Source organism: Schistocerca nitens, chromosome 1 (assembly GCF_023898315.1).
Source record: "Schistocerca nitens isolate TAMUIC-IGC-003100 chromosome 1, iqSchNite1.1, whole genome shotgun sequence".
In the NCBI taxonomy this organism is placed as follows: Eukaryota; Metazoa; Arthropoda; class Insecta; order Orthoptera; family Acrididae; genus Schistocerca; species Schistocerca nitens.
Window position 1 is genome coordinate 1,171,328,678 of NC_064614.1, and position 17,485 is coordinate 1,171,346,162.

Genomic DNA, 17,485 nt, shown 5'->3' on the forward strand with positions numbered 1-17,485 from the left:
GGGAGAGGCGGCTGTAGCAACCTCTAACTTCAGACAGCGATAGGTACCGTCCTCAGCTGTATGCTTACAGATAATACAAATATTGAACTCCTCTCTGTCCAAGACCAGCATTTCGTCAGTTGACCACAATTCCCACCAGCCTTTTTGCCACCACCTTCTAGGTGAAGGGTAGAGTTTGAGTACGTCAACCATTAGCCTTGAGTGGTATTGTGAATTTTTTTCCAGCAGGATAACACCAGTTGTATGGCACCATCAATTTTTAAGCTGTATAGAGAGTTCAGGCGTTCGTTGTGTAGCGCTATGCATATCGTTGTGTAATTAGATCAGAACTTTATGATTAATTACGTAATTATTACCAATCATTACTTCGGTTTCCCAACCAAAATAAATTAATGCAACATAACCTTCGTCTCATGCATGTGGGCAGTTTCCATGTGTTTCGGAGTGAGGTTTGGGCCTTCTGTCCAGAAGGACCAAGGTTCGTGTCACACAAAGGGCACCACCATTTTTAACTTCCCGTCAATTCCCGGGTGGCGGGTGGGGTCGGACGACAGCACTGCCCTAATACAAAGAAATTTCCACCAAAATTCGAAATTCCGGCTAAAGTTCGGAATTCCTACCAAAATTCTAAAATCTGGTCAATAAAACAGGTAGGTCAGGGAGAGGGGTGGGGAGGGGGAAAGGGTGGGGCCCACGTGCCGGCGGGGGAAAACGGATGATGGCATCCGATTGGGGGGTGTGGTGTTTGTGGGGGTAATTAGTTGATCAAATTAGTTAGTTTGCATATCAATTTGATATCAAAAGTGTCCTTGGAGCTGCAGTACCCTACTGCTATCATACATTGGAAACACGTTGGAAACAATGAATGTTCCACCTAAGGGAGCTCCACTGGAAGACTAAATCAGACAGTTGTAAAATATTCGCGGTCTCTTGGAACCTTATCGTGATTGGAATCAAATATTACTCATTACAAATGTTACCGTGAAAACAGGCTTTCACAAATGTGTGTTTTATTCAACTTAACTGATATGTTACTCTAAATCTTTTTCCAAAGCCAACCAAATTGTAATGGTTTTTGTCTTTTTCCTCTGACAGTCCAGGTTGGGCGTTCATTACACCAAGAAAACATTGCGACGTCCACCCTGATACTATGGAGCAAAACTCTAAATCTGAACAGCGATGGGAGTGTCGATAATTTCTGCTTAGTCAAGGATCCTTTGCTCTGGAGATGGGGTTTATAAAACCTGTACATTGGTATTTGTATACTGGATTTTTCTTGTGGTATCATCCGAAGGACAGGGTACCATAGCAAGCTTGGCACCTTGCAGTGAAACCCAGAAGAGTAGAGTCGCTGTATGGTGGACCGTCGAATAAGAAAGCGCTGGCATAGCCACATTCCCCAGCGCTTCGCTACGCCACCACAGTTTGTCCACTTACGACTGAGCAGAGGAATGCTTTTCCCAATTAACAGTCAACAATCAAGATGACAGCATCATCTTACATGTCGTAGGCCAAATTTATGTGAACATTACGACAGTTATTCTTCAACTGAAGAGCGTTGTAAATTTGTCTGTGTACTGATTCTAATGCAACAGTAAATCCACAGACTGTGTGGACTCTTGTGCTCTTCCACATCCGGAGGAACCGATGGACAGTTTGGGACAGGTCAGATTCTTTTCAAAGACTGATTTGCGTGAGGCATATTTACAGTTACTACTGCAATAGCAGTCGAAGTAATACTTTGTGATAAACACTCACCTAAGTTCTTTCTAATTTCGAAGACTACCGTTAGGAAGTGTTTTAGCTTCTGCAATTTTTCAACGGTTACCGGAGTATATAGCAAACGTTCATTCTTGCATAAACTGTTTGGATGATATTGACGCAGATGAAGTTGAGTAGCAATGTCACTGTGGTATAGTAGTTATGATACTGGACTGTTGCATGGAGGGTCCTGAGTTCAAAACTCAACTGAACTGTAAAATTTTAATTCTTGTACTCGCTTCGTGTACATTCTAGAAGTATCCACATGTCAAGAATCAATGTACTGGAATGTTCTGTAAATATATATATATATATATATATATATATATATATATATATATATATACTACATGTGTTCTGGCCGGAGGCAGTTCAATCCGCGTTCTTGTATGTGCATGTGCTGAATAAACCTTCGTTAAAGTGAAGTTAGTGTTCGTCATTCATGTAATTACACCTTCTTCCACGTGACAATATTGTAGCGGCGGGTCGTGGGGTTGTCGAGCATTAAGCAAAGTAGTCCTACTTTGCTTTGTTGCAAGTTCTTTCTGTGGCTGGCTTAAAATGCAACAAAGAAAAGTGCTTATTCTTCAAGGAAGAACTGAACTACTTAGGTCACGTAATTAATGCACAGAGTATTCATCCTTCTACATCACAATTGGATGCAATTAGAGACCTGTCAGCATCCTTAACATTAAGTAGCTCCTATCAGTCGTGGGGATCTCTCATATTACATCATATTTATTCACCGTGCTGCGCAAATCGCTGCACCGCTGAGCTAGCTGCGCCAGAAATATGTTCTTTTTGTGTGGTCCAAAGAACACATTCCAGCAATTATATGACGAATAGTTAAGTCATCAATGTTTGCTTCATTTTGGCCCAGCGAAACAAATCATATTAGTTGTGGGTGCAGTCTCTTACAGGATTAGGGCAGTGCTGTACCATGGAATTTTTCCTTCTCATAGACCATTTGTTAATCGAAGTTAGCCTAAGAAGAGGCGTTCGCCATTATCTACCGCCGTCGTCTATTGTGCAATATTTGTAATACTGGATGTTGGATTTTCTGCAAGATCATCAGTTTTTGATGCCCTTATTGAGTCGTGCCATGCCTGTCAAACTTCAGACTGCGTAAACCATGCAACGTTAGGCTCTGAAATTATCTGGTTATCAGTATGAGATGTTGTAGAGGCCCAAAGTCCAATATTCAAACACTGACTTATTGTCTCGGTTATCGGTTTAATACCGACACAGTATTTGATTCATCTGAGGAATCACGTTTTGAAATAGATTCTCAGGATTTTGAATGTCTTCAAAATTTTCCACTCGATTTTCATAGTGTTGCTGCAGCTCTTCAGTTTGCTTTGCAATGTGTGCACCATGGGTTGCCATGCAGTATGAAATAGATTCTCCCAGTTGCATGTCTCTGTTTTCAGGAATTCCGCTGTTACATGCAGAAAATGACAACGCGTGTACTGCGATTCCTCCTTCTGTACAGCGGGACATTTCGTCTTTATTATTCAGCTGGCCGTTCTTGCCGAGCGGTTCTAGGTGCTTCAGTCCGGAACCGCGCTGCTGCTACGGTCGCAGGTTCGAATCCTGCCTCGGGCATGGATGTGTGTGATGTCCTTAGGTTAGTTAGGTTTAAGTAGATCTAAGTCTAGGGCACTGATGACCACCGATGATAAGTCCCATAGTGCTTAGAGCCATTAGAACCAATTTTTGTCTTTATTACACCAATATCAATGGGACGTAGTTCGCATGAAGCAACTTACCAGACATCATTGAGCTTGGAAGGGCATGGATGCTCAGCTTGAGCAAAAGACCTTTCATTGGAAAATTTGTGAGGAGTATCAGGCAACTTCGCCGCAATGCTTTATTGAATGACCACTTGTGTCTGTATCATGGCAACACTTACATATTGCTTTTGTGGGTCTCTTCTAAAACGTGCTATGGTTGTTAGTTGTAGATGCTTTCATTAAGTTTCCTTTTAGTGTGCCTATGACACACACCATTACTGCATGTACGGTATCGGCTTTGTCTTCTATTTTTTTGTATTGAATGTGTTCTTGAGGTGATTGTGTTAATAGAACACAATTCACTTCGGCTGAACAGAGTTGTGTCCCGTCAGTGGCATACACCATATGACCACTGCACCTTTTCACCCGGAGTCTAAAGGTGAAGCTGAGCGGATCGTTCCAACATGCAAAAAAATCACATGGATAAACTCCATTCCTCTCACACATGAGAGCAACCTGTAAAGATTATTCTGTGCTTCCACAGCTCCTTACCATATGACAGGACTTTGTTACACGGTTGCAGACATCATAACCAGTTGCATCTTTTGTGGTCACTACAGAGACAGTTCATTCCACCAGGTCCACAACACAAAGTTTTCTACAGGTTTTTTGTAAAGCAAAACGTTATCAGTGTGGAGTCATTAGCAGAACCATTGAACATACTTCTTACATCATTCAAGGCACTGCAGGCCTGTATCAGCACCATAAAACCCAATTCTGGTGCACTTCCGAGTGTGTCAGTGATTCGGTTGCAGAATGTTTGTCCACAGACTCAGCACATCGCTGGGGTCCACATCAGCTATCACTTACTCTTTCTGCAAGTCGCAGCTTGCAGCATCCACTGTGGTGTCCTTTGAAGTCGACACCCCAACGCCATCACCATCACTACTGACGTCACCTAGGTTGTTGCCCACCCACAGTCAGAACGGATGTCCATGGATGAGCAACCCATGGAAAGTCATCGCGCTACCCCAGTCACATCTCTGGATGTGGTCGAGCATCCAGTAATTGGTTTCTTGGCCAGGGTTCCTGATCTCTCGGGAGGTGAATACTAGTGTGCAGGCAGGGAGCAGCCATCTGCTACAGGTATACTCCCTGTCTCCTCATCTGCATTCACATTTAGTCTTAGCCCCTCCCTCTGTTACACGATGACAGTGCGGAGGCCTGAAGGCGAGAAAAGTAGTGTTGACCAAAGAACTGGGTGCGAAAGCAAGGTTGCTAACTCACAATGAAACCATAGACGAGCATATTCGCAGCATGTCGCACCACCAAATGATTGACGCCGGTGATTTCACGCTTCCTAGTGCTTCCGTAAGCCACAGCAATCAATGGTCTACTTATAGCTGAGCAGAGGAACGCTGTTCACAGTTCACACACAACGATCAAGACGACAGCTTCTTCTTAGGTAGCGTACATAATCAGAATTTATGCGAACATTATGTGAGTTATTCTCCAACTGAAGACTCTTCAAATTTGTCTGTGTCAATTGATACATTAATATTCAGAGAGAGGTGTAAATGCTCTGACATTACTGGGGAAATGTTCATATCTATATTTTAACAAAGTGAACTAATATTTTACATGCTACAGTTCTGCTCAATCTCCTACAAACCAAACCGAAGACTCCACTATGAGTGAGTTTTTGTACAGCACAACATTTCCAAACTCCATGTATACCATTTCCCCTATGAGTTTCTGAAACCTTACGTCTCTGATACAAAGTTACTTTCTATGTGTCCAAAGAGTTTCATCTGCTAGGTGAAAGGCTGCAATCCATATGAAGTAATACTGTATAAATGCGATGCATCTGACATGTCTGTGTGTGCGGCTGATAATCATTAATGCGTCACATCTCAAAACAATATTATTTTTGGCCTGATAAAAGACGAGGAGAATGAGTCACATACTGTAGTGATTTTGTGGGGCCCAGAACGAAAATGTACACATGCCATGCAGGTGATACTTAATGTTAGGCTAACGTTGTGCATCATGTGGTCTCCATGGTTCTCACGATCGAAAATTATAGATAGTGTATGCTCAACGTTGTTGGCTGTGCCCCATCTCAGCCTATGCACATGGTGTGCCAAGTACTGTTTGATCTCAGACCATCTAATGCATACTTAATTCCACATGAGAGTTCGTCTGTCATTCCATGATGACAAATGGTTAACGTGTGGGGATGGGTTTGGCATCCTCCTATTTCCACACAGTTCAAATGGGTGATAGTGAGGGAATGAATGTATTTGCAGGGGATGTGTGCATCCAATAGTAGTATGGAATGATTGTCGTAGGTGTGTGTATGTGTATGTGTGTCTCAGTTGGTTTAATCCACATTGTGCGCGCAAGTGTATAGAATCATATGCTACAATACATACAAATCTCTGTGACTGCTTGTGTGTGGGAGTGGGGGGGGGGGGGGGGGGGTGGTTTCACCTGGTTTAATCCACATTGTGCGCGCGTGTGTATAGAATCATATGCTACAATACATACAAATCTCTGTGACTGCTTGTACGTGGGAATGGGGGAGGGGGGGCGGGGGCTGGGGGGTTTCAACTGCTGCTAGTTGTACATGTTAGTCTCGTTCCCCATGTGTTGCATAAAAGAATGAAACAGTGCATATGGAAAAAAAATCCTAAAAAGAATTATTGACTAAGAAACATCTTCACTAGAAGTAACTCTCTCTGTGGATAAGATGTACCATTATTTCCATCTGTTTGTAAGGGAAATCATAAAGCTTCCAATTTTAGGTGTTACAGTAGCGTATATACAATTTAGTGAGACTCCAATGTGAGTATATAAGCACAGACGTATAAGAAGAGGATTAGTGTGGCACTTTTGTCCTACTGACATGCACACGGTAAATGCAGAAGCGTAAACCACAATGACATTGCTACGAAAGGCGTCAAAAACATGGCTCTGAGCACCATGTGACTTAACTTCTGAGGTCATCAGTCCCCTAGAACTTAGAACTACTTAAACCTAACCAACCTAAGGACATCACACACATCCATCCCGAGGCAGGATTCGAACCTGCGACAGTAGCGGTCGCGCGGTTCCAGACTGTAGCGCCTAGAACCGCTCGGCGAAAGGCGTCAAAACACGTCAATCGGGCTGTTATTGTTTTCATGGCTACCAAAGGACAAATAGCGATTCGTCACCATGTCACAAATGTCATAGTGCAGAAGTTGCGCCTATGTGGCTTTGAGATGTTCTAGCAACCACTCTATAGTCCCGATCTTTTCCCAAGTCATAATCATGACCTCAATCCCTTAAAAAGGCATTGAAGGGATTGCTGTTGGATGAGGATGTGCAGCAGGCAGGTTTGGGTTTCTTCATGCAGCAGCACACAGCGTGTTACCAAATGGGTATCTTCAACCTAGTGGGTCGTTGGGAAGATTGCCTCAGTGCTAAAGGCGATTTTGCCTTACTGAAATACCGATTCTACCCTGTAAGATCTTTGAACTGAAACTTTTAAATCGCTCATTGTACATAAGTTTTCTAGTAAGGTAGAAAATAAATAGTGTATTCTTAAAAATATTGTTAATAAACCAGGTATTTGTACACCTCTTATTATTGTTGTTGTTGTGGTCTTCAGTCCTGAGACTGGTTTGATGCAGCTCTCCATGCTACTCTATCCTGTGCAAGCTGCTTCATCTCCCAGTACGTACTGCAGCCTGCATCCTTCTGAATCTGCTTAGTGAAATCATCTCTTGGTCTCCCTCTACGATTTTTAACCTCCACGCTGCCCTCCAATACTAAATTGTACTCTTATTATGTACAAAGAAAGACCATGATCCTTTCATAATGGGATATAGATCGCAAACGAGGGGCTAGAGAGAAAATAGGAGGATGGGGGGGGGGGGGGGGTGCCTGTCAATTTGTTGTGGCCCGTGGGGGAGGACAGTAGAGGACTAACCCCCCAATTCTAGGTCACACTTTTTCGCTAGAGGTGGCAGCGGCGGCGGCACGCCACATGGGTATCAAGTCACACCAGGTAACACATGCAATTGTCCAAGACTCAGGGTTTATCGGGGGCAGGGGGCTGTGGCTGCAGATTATCGTAAGTCTTATCTTATCACTGAACTTAAGATCGTTACCTTGATTAGAACGCACACTGATATCCTACTTAGCAACTGTACGATGTCAGAGACGCTTTTAATTAGTGTCTGTTACTCGGAATTCTAACCTGACAGTGGTTTTATGGAGACAGTACTCAGTTATGTACTATACGTGGCCGTTTGAGGTCGTAGCTAAAAACCTAGTTTTAGATTTTCGGTTCTTAATGGTGTCTGTGAAGTTTTTTCTAGATATGGTGACCTTAGTTTCCCTTTATCCATTAGCTACTGAAATTTGTATTAAGATGTTACGCTCTTTTTCAGTTTCATACTGCGGTAATGGAAAATGTAAAAGATGACGTGTCATAGAATAAAGGGAATCTTTTGTAGTAATAATGACATTAACGCATTACGATTTCTGGAAAATCCAAAATGTAGCCTTATTATCTTTTCCAGCGATTAAAAAACTCAAGTAATTAATAGAACAATTCTGTTCATGCTAAAGGCTGAAATTAATTTTGGAGTACATATTACTTTAAAGGGAAGCAAATTTTTTTGTCGTATTCACTGCCTGCCTTTAAAGTAAGAACGTTATCTACGTTACGTTTGTAGCATACAGTTTCCTCATTTGCATTTGTACTTCTGTTTTGTATTTTTATGAGCCAGTGTGAAAGTACAATTGAGGTTTCGACATACCCTTGTGGATGTCCGGATGATCTACGACGGCTGGATTGACTGAAAGTCACATTCCTCCCCACGTACTCATACGCATTTAATGAAAATTATGTCACGCAACGTATAATGACTACGATACAGGTGGCGCTAGCAGGCATGAGATATAGGTACTGCACCTCGCAAAAGATAACAAAGTATAAAATGAAACAATAGTTCACATTACTCCATGCCTATTAAAAAATTCCGTACTAGCATACATGAATATCAAATTATTTCAGAATCTGTTCGATCACAAGAAATCCAGGGAAGAAAGACATTATCAGTTGGTAACGTGAATTAGTACTACTTTAGCACATAAAAATCTCAGCAAAGGTTTGATGGATCGAAGAACAGGACAAGGCCGTAATCTACACATGAGTTAAGGGCAGATAAAACCCGAGGTGGTCGCACGTTAAATGCTAGAACCCGCCAGAAAACTGAAAACTACACAAATAACCAGCATTTTCGATTGAGTGGTAACGAGCATTAAATTTCCTGCGATAAACGTTTATTCCGAAATGTCCTTCGACAAACGCACGTTGATTTTCCTGCCCTGCTCGCCCAAGCTGCAATTTCTCACCACATTCAGCACTGACATCAGTGGAGCATGCCGGACACCATGACAGTCTGCAGACAGCAATGTATCAGTTCTCTGCCCTATCTCCAGACAAAGTCTCTAAATTAAGTGTTCTCTCTCATGTCACGAATCTGTCTCCTTCGGCATGCACCAGGTTTCAACACTTGAACCAGTGATCATGTTCATCAGTAATCCATCCGTTTCAGTTGACATTACTGAATGTGGAAGCGCGATATGTGAAATCTTCGGAAATCGTAATCTTGAATTAGAAACTGAAATTTCAGATCTTCATGAAGATATATCTCTGAGATGATGTATTGCAACTTAAAGCAATTTCTGGACTCTGCTGGACACGAATAAGTATACCATGATCATTAACGATGTTTTGAAAACTTGTTTTGGCTCAACATATTTTTGCGTGGTTGCATTTTCATCTGTGAACATCATCAAGAATAACTAGCGATACAGCCTGATAGAGTCACATACACACATACAGATGACGCATTAGGAACTAGCTCCTCCAGCTACACACCAGGTATTTTTTATGTTACAGTGAACTTGCCAAAGCTCACATTAAATATCTAGGTTGTAAATCTAAAGAATTTTAAGTATAATTTTGTGAAATACTTCTTATGTAGCAGTAGTAGTAGTAACAATACTAATATAGTGACTGTGATGGTGCCAGTACTGCTATCGCCTTAGTCATGAGTTACATGCGACCGAGCACATAAGAAAGTTGAAGAAAACATACATATACTGATGTTACGACAGATGAAATATCAAGTAATGAATCAAATGAAGATTCGAGTGACGATGTGGATAAAGAAATACTGGATTGAGCAGAACTCGTACTAACTGAGGATGCAGAAGTGAATGGGGACGATGTGAAGTCAAACACAGACAAAACAAAGATTTGCAACTAAATGACTGCCTTTCGTACTATGCGAGAAGAAACGAGATTTGCCATTCAAAGGGCATGGAACCGGAGGTATGGTAGTTTCTTTTTTAGGAGTACTACAGAGAGAGTAAATTACTGGAATCAAATCTGATGCTGCAGTTTCTAGCAACATAGAAGACACCTTTTAATCTGAATCAGTACGCCAACGCAACAATAGAATAACACGGACGTTATTGTCAGACTACTGGAAGTTCTCTCTTCAAAGATGACTGAACTAGCCAGGTTACTTGATACACAGCTTCTCCTTACTACAGCAGTTTCAATCAGAGGCAAAGGGTTTTAGAATTGTTCAGGGAAAGAATGTGGCTGACTGTTTCACTAAGCTTTGGTGAACTTTAGCAAGGAAAATGTTTCCTTACACACGCCGGAAGTCTTCGATTACCACGAAAAATAGTTCAATAGGTACGTTATAATTTAGTTCTACTGTACTTTTGTTCTGGTAGTGATGCAATACCATCATCGATTTTAGGTCTCCCCCTCAGTTTTCACAATTTATTATTTTCTTATTAGAGTCAGCTATTGCGATAACTGACTCATCTAGCTGTTAAATGTCGGGCTATCACTATGTAATGTGATATGTCGGCTTCTCTCCTCACGCTCTGAAGGGTTGGTCACACATTCGCTGCCCAGCTAGCGGAGCCTCCAGGTAGGAGAACATCTGTCAGCAGTGCCAGTGGGTCTCTGCCTATTGGCTCTCAAGAAAGTTCCCCACAGTTTAAATTACGCCTCACGCAAAAGAAAACAAATACATATGAAGGGCGGCGAAAACCATCGCAAGGAGTTATTTAGTTTCAGTGCATGTCACTTCATTTAATCGTTCTGAGTGTACACATTTTTATGTAACGTTAGAAGCTGTATCGAAGGTATGTCTCTTTCATGAGAGATATTTGATTTTCATTAAGTACCTTTATTTTTATTTTACCTTTTTTGTTAGCTAAGGCAACTGATTTACATCTACATCTGCATCTACATCCATACTCCGCAAGCCACCTGACGGTGTGGTGCAGAGGGTACCTTGAGTACCTCTATTGGTTCTCCCTTCTATTCCAGTCTCGTATTGTTCGTGCAAAGAAAGATTTTCGGTATGCCTCTGTGTGGGCTCTAATCTCTCTGACTTTATCTTCATGGTCTCATCGCGAGATGTACGTAGGAGAGAGCAATATACTGCTTGACTCCTCGGTGAAGGTATGTTCTCGAAACTTCCACAAAAGCCCGTACCGAGCTACTGAGCGTCTCTTCTGCAAAGTCTTCCACTGGAGTTTATCTATCATCTTTGTAACGCTTTCGCGATTACTAAATGATCCTGTAGCGAAGCGCGCTGCTCTCCGTTGGATCTTCTCTATCTCTTCTATCAACCCTATCTGGTGAGCAATATTCAAGCAGTGGGCGAACAAGTGTACTGTAACCTACTTCCTTTGTTTTCGGATCGCATTTCCTTAGGATTCTTCCAATGAGTCTCAGTCTGGCATCTATTCAAGCAGTGGGCAAACAAGTGTACTGTAACCTACTTCCTTTGTTTTCGGATTGCATTTCCTTAGGATTCTTCCAATGAATCTCAGTCTGGCATCTGCTTTACCGACGATCATCTTTATATGATCATTCTATTTAAAATCACTCCTAATGCCTACTCCCAGATAATTTACGGAATTAGCTGCTTCCACTTGCTGACCTGCTATATTGTAGATAAATGATAAAGGATCTTTCTTTCTATGTATACGCAGCACAATACACTTGTCTACATTGAGATTCAATTGCCATTCCCTGCACCATGCGTCAATTCGTTGCAGATCCTCCTGCATTTCAGTACAATTTTCCATTGTTACAACCTCTCGATATACCACAGCATCATCCGCAAAAAGCTTCAGTGAACTCCCGATGTTATCCACAAGGTCATTTATATATATTGTGAATAGCAATGGTCCTGCGACACTCCCCTGCGGCACACCTGAAATCACTCTTACTTCGGAAGACTTCTCTCCATTGAGAATGACATGCTGCGTTCTGTTATCTAGGAACTCTTCAATCCAATCACACAATTGGTCTGATAGTCCATATGCTCTTACTTTGTTCATTAAACGACTGTGAGGAACTGTATCGAACGCCTTGCGGAAGTCAAGAAACACGGCAACTACCTGGGAACCCGTGTCTGTGGCCCTCTGAGTCTCGTGGACGAATAGCGCGAGCTGGGTCTCACACAATCGTCTTTTTCGGTACCCATGCTGGTTCCTACAGAGTAGATTTCTAGTCTCCAGAAAAGTTATTATACTCGAACATAATACGTGTTCCTAAATTCTACGACTGATCGACGTTAGAGATATAGGTCTATAGTTCTGCACATCTGTTCGACGTCCCTTCTTGAAAACGGGGATGACCTGTGTGGTGTCACCGCCAGACACCACACTTGCTAGGTGGTAGCTTTAAATCGGCCGCGGTCCATTAGTACATGTCGGACTCACGTGTCGCCACTGGCAGTGATCGCAGACCGAGCGCCACCACACGGCAGGTCTCGAGAGACTGACTAGCACTCGCCCCAGTTGTACGGACGACATTGCTAGCGACTACACGTACGAAGCCTTTCTCTCAATTGCCGAGAGACAGTTAGAATAGCCTTCAGCTAAGTCCATGGCTACGACCTAGCAAGGGCATTAACCATATCTGGAGAGAGTCTCACTTGTATTATCAAGAGAAATGTACCACAATGAATTAAAGTTAAGTATACGAGAAGCTCCGTTCTTTTCTTTATAGCTTTCATCACGTATCCTGTTTCAGACTTAACGCCAGTCGGTGTGTGTGTACGCGTGCCTTCCGGTTACCCGTCACTGTGGACTGGCTGCCTTGTCAGTCCACTACAACCTGTGCCCTTTTCTAATCCTTTAGCACTAAATGAAGCGAGTCATATGGAAGATATTCGCTATTCTCCGTGACATTAAAGAGAATAGCAAAGCAGAGTGCACATATTGTGATATACGTTGTAGAAAGTATAAATAAACATCCATTATGGCGCGTCACTTCTGAAAAGACATAAATTAAGAGCAGTCTCTTCACCACCCAGAACTTGGGATGAGGAAAATTCACACAGTGATGAGAGAATGAAATTTCTCTTGCTGAGCCAAAGCTGATTCTTTGCTAACTAAACATTTCCTCTTTGTCTTTGCTGTCGCACTCCTTTCCCAGATGTAACATAAGATACGTTGTGAATATCTTTTTTTTCGGTAAATCAGCTGCAGCTATAATTTGTCAGCCTTCTACACCAATAAATTTGGCTACTCTGTGGGTATTTTGTGGGTAAAACCGTGGAGGTCGCATAATATGTTTCTTCATTTATAAAGTTGTTTCGGCTCCTGCCATGATCATATCGAAACTTAGTACCTGTAAAACAACGTCCAGTGTCGGTATCAATGAAACCTCTGCTAAACTCTGTGCCTACTCACTGACGCACTGTATAGTTGTAGTTATAATGTTACTCACGGTGTGCATTACTTTACAAATTCTAGGTTTTGACCTGATCCATAAATCAATGTAACAATACAGACGTAAGACATTAACTTCACTGTTTCTCCTTCCGAGTCAGCGTGAGGCAGCCTTATCTTTTATATCGCTTTTAATTACAGAAACTTAACTCTCCCATTTGATCCAAATTATATGTTCCCTCCTAATGATTACCGAGATAGACTACTTATGTTCTGCATCACAACGGACCAGAGTCGACTGAGTTACTCGTTGCCTCATCACAGAGCCTGACTGGTGACTACTCCTAAGCATTTCCCGCCTAGCCGCACAGAGCGTATGTTCGTCATACTTCGCCATCTCTGTCGATATTCGTTACCAATATCTATTTTATTACCTATCTTCCGCTAGCTAATCTGCAATGAATACAATTGCAATTATAAAGAACTAGATGAGTGAAGGCTCCAGTATGGTAAGTTCGGTTCTGTAGTGAGTCAAGCATTAAATATCATGCTAGCGGAATGATTCTGTTGACACGGAACTGAAGAAATGCTTCCTCAGAAGTAATCGTCTTCCAAAATTGTCGCCGAAGCTTCACACCGCCTGATATTTTCTTTCACATCGTATATATCTCCTAGGAACGCTATCCACTGGCTTGCTTTGTTCTCAAGTCACGTTTTATGGATTTTATACTCTTACATTCTTCAATTTACGTTCACAACGTCCATTAGTGTTCGGCTGTAACGAAGATTTGTTAGGTGCTTATTGTTTGCTGCTGTCATTCATAAGTTGTAAAACGATTATGACACCTACAGGAGTGTTAAGGGAAGCATGTCTGACAGATATGGCAGACTAAAAACGCTAGTACCAGAAACAAAGAAAACTGTAGTCAGTGGATATAGATGGAGTACGAAATGAAAAAGAAAGACTGAGATTTCACCTTAAATGTCGTCGCGAAACGGAAAAGCTGTTCTATAAGACTGCAGTCCACTACTACGTGTCTCCAATTAATTAGCAACACTGTGTCTGCTGATATGGAGTGGTACGCGAGGGTACAATTATTAAGATTGCCCCGACACGATCGAAATCAGGAATGAACTTTATGTGCGACATTTCACTGAGGTAAAGATCGGTATGAGTAATTAATTTTAGTGGTCGCGAACAGCTTTTCTTAATACAGTGTCACGATATATTGATCGGAAAGCCATCTAGTTATCACGTCTTCCGCAATACTGAGCGTCGTTAGAATACTGCACACCAGGTTCCAATCTGCCTGCAGCCATCAGAGTTACTACCCACTAGTGGAAACAGTGCGAGTAGAAAAATGACTGCATCACACTATACAGTTGTATCTCTCTAAAATTGGATATGTGGAAACAGTATGATTAATATCTTGCATGGTTAGCTGTACATAATATCTACCAAAATCTCTTCACTAACGGCCATATCTCAGTCAGACGTGTTTCGTGATGGAGTCCTATAGTTTCCAAAGAGCTATAAGACCGTTGTACACGGTGAGCCACATCTGTGGTCTGAATCCCGTAATGAGCTCCAACAGGAACAACGTATTTAAACGTAGGGTAAGACGCCCTCCTAGTGCAGCTATAACTGCAGTCTGTTTAGCTGTCATCACGGGTGTTGGCTCTTACTGCAGCTACACCCACTCGTGCACGTATTTGCTTCCAGGTTTTCAGCGGCACAGTTTCCGTTGGTGGTCATGACTCTGTTGGTTTGGCTGGAACCCACATCACTGCTAATCACGTGCCTTATTACGAGGAAGCAGTTTATATGTGAACTTACTGATCTGTTAGACAAGGTGGATATTTTACTTCCACGCCAATATGGTAAAATTAGTGAGCAAACTTTCAAGAAAACGAGAATAATGTCCACTCTTCTACCGTTATAATGCTTTTTGTGGCTACAGCCAATGTCATCGTGTTAACTGAAGGGCGGAGAGTAAATGTTATCTACTTCCTTTTGCCATATTCTCATCTGTGGCAAGTGCAATTCTTCAGTATAGTGCTAGCAGTGCGAGACCGGATGGGTGCCGTCTGTACACAGCTGCTGAGGAGTGTGCGGCCGCCACTGTGCAGGGAGGCGGAGCTGGAGGAGGCGGCGTCCTCCGGAGGGCGGCTGTGGGTGGCGGAGGGTGAACTGCGGCGGCTGCAGCGCGCCAGGCTGTCCCTGCACCGCGTCGCCCGACTCTGCGGACAGCACTTTGGAGTCGCGCTGCTGCTGTCTGTGCTCAAGAGCTTGGTTCGCATGGTGCTAAAGACCTACTTCCTCGTGCTGTTTGTGAAGTGGAATGACTTCCTCGAGAAGAAGTTGTTTGTCGTCGCATATGTGACCTCCGTGGAGCTGGTGTGCGCAGCAGGCAACCTTCTAGCCATGTGCTGGGCTTGCTCCTCCGCCACTGGCCGTGCTGCCACAGCAGGCAGGCTGATGGATTTGATTCTGGCTCTGCCACCTCCTTCCTCGACGCCAGGTGTTCTCCAACTGCCAGTGGGGAAGCTCGCGTTTTCTGCTGTCGGCTTCTTCGACATAGATCTGCACTTGTTTGTTGCCGTGATTGGCACTGTCGTAACCTACATTGTGATCCTTACACAGTTTTTTGTATAATATTGGGAACAGTTTGTATGCAGAAGCTCACCAGTAAGAAAGACGTAAAAATTAAACAGTTTTCTCTGTGTAGCAGATGCTGTTTAATGCCTTAACTCACTACTTTTTTTTTAATAATTATGTGACAGTGCTACTGACAGGTGATATCAAACGAACTGAAATACCTTAATCCTAATATTCTCATTCAGGCGAAGAAGAGAAAAAGATTCCGAGTCACATAACACAAGTGATATGTGACTTGTCAGACAACAGTCAGCAACTATGATATGCCAATTCTGTTGCTTGTCTGCCAAACGTTATCACACCGATGACAAATTTGCAGTTCATAACTTTCATCAATAACAATAGTTTGTTAGAGTGTGCGAGGTGCCTGCTAGTTGGGCCTATGAGGTCTACTTTCAGTTCATGTAGTTTACAGTTTATACTACAGGTTCACTGCTATTATGTCTTGGAGTGCGAGTCAGTCATATTAGCCGCACAATTTCGGTTTCATTGAACTCATAATAATGTAGTAATTTCAATAAGAGGTGTGGAAAACAGTGAGCGGAAACTTGAAATGTTGGATTTAAGTACACCACAGTAAATAGAACCGAGAAATATAGCTTTACAAATGCCATAGGTTTCCTACTTTGAGCTGTAGAGTTTTAACACATATTCAGGTGTCCTACTGGTTCGTGGCTGTTAAGCTCTGATGTATTCCCTTACTCTCTACCTTTACACCCAAACTTCTAGATGTCAGACACTCAGACCGGTACCAAACGTCACCTGTCGATAGAGTATCAACCAAAACACCGATTTAGCTCGTGCTGTATGCTGTCGTCCAGTAGAAGATGCGTAAACGGTAATTAAAAGTAACACCAAAACTAAGAAGTTTAGGTAAACCGTATCTGTGAGATTTAAGACCAAGATCTCTGGTAGGTGGGTTGACCGCCGGCACAGTAGCTCAACGTGTTTGGTTTGAGGGTTAGCTGTCTTCTGTAATAAAAAACTGAGTAAACGGATCAACGATGAACTTGGACGGGTGTAATGAGACGTCCGCCCTACACAAATGCATCGAACAAAAGTGAACAAGATGAGACATAAGAATTTAAAAAAAAGTTGGTAGAGCGTCGCATTGTCGTGCTAAATATCCCGAGTTCGAAACCCACTAACGTTGAGTTTTTTACAGATCTGCTTTCGCTTCGTTAATTGAAAGTAGCAAAACTGTAGCGTACATTTGTATGGATAACACCTTATCTGTAGCAAACCTTTAACGCATATTTGTATAGATAACACGTTACCTATACAAATGTACGCTACAGGTTTGCTGCTTTCAGTTAATGAAGCGAAAGCAGACGGCCAAAAGAACGTTGCTACAAACTCTGCAACGTCCTTTCACATGGCGGAAAAACGTTCCCCATATAATAGGTTCACACCTGATCTGTCAATTAAAATCTAGATCAGTAGGTTCCGAACTCGTGACCTTTAGTACGACGATCGGACGCTCTACCAACTCACCTACCAGAGATCTTAACATCCAGAGATTACAGATACGATGTGCCTATACTCCGTAGTTCTGGTG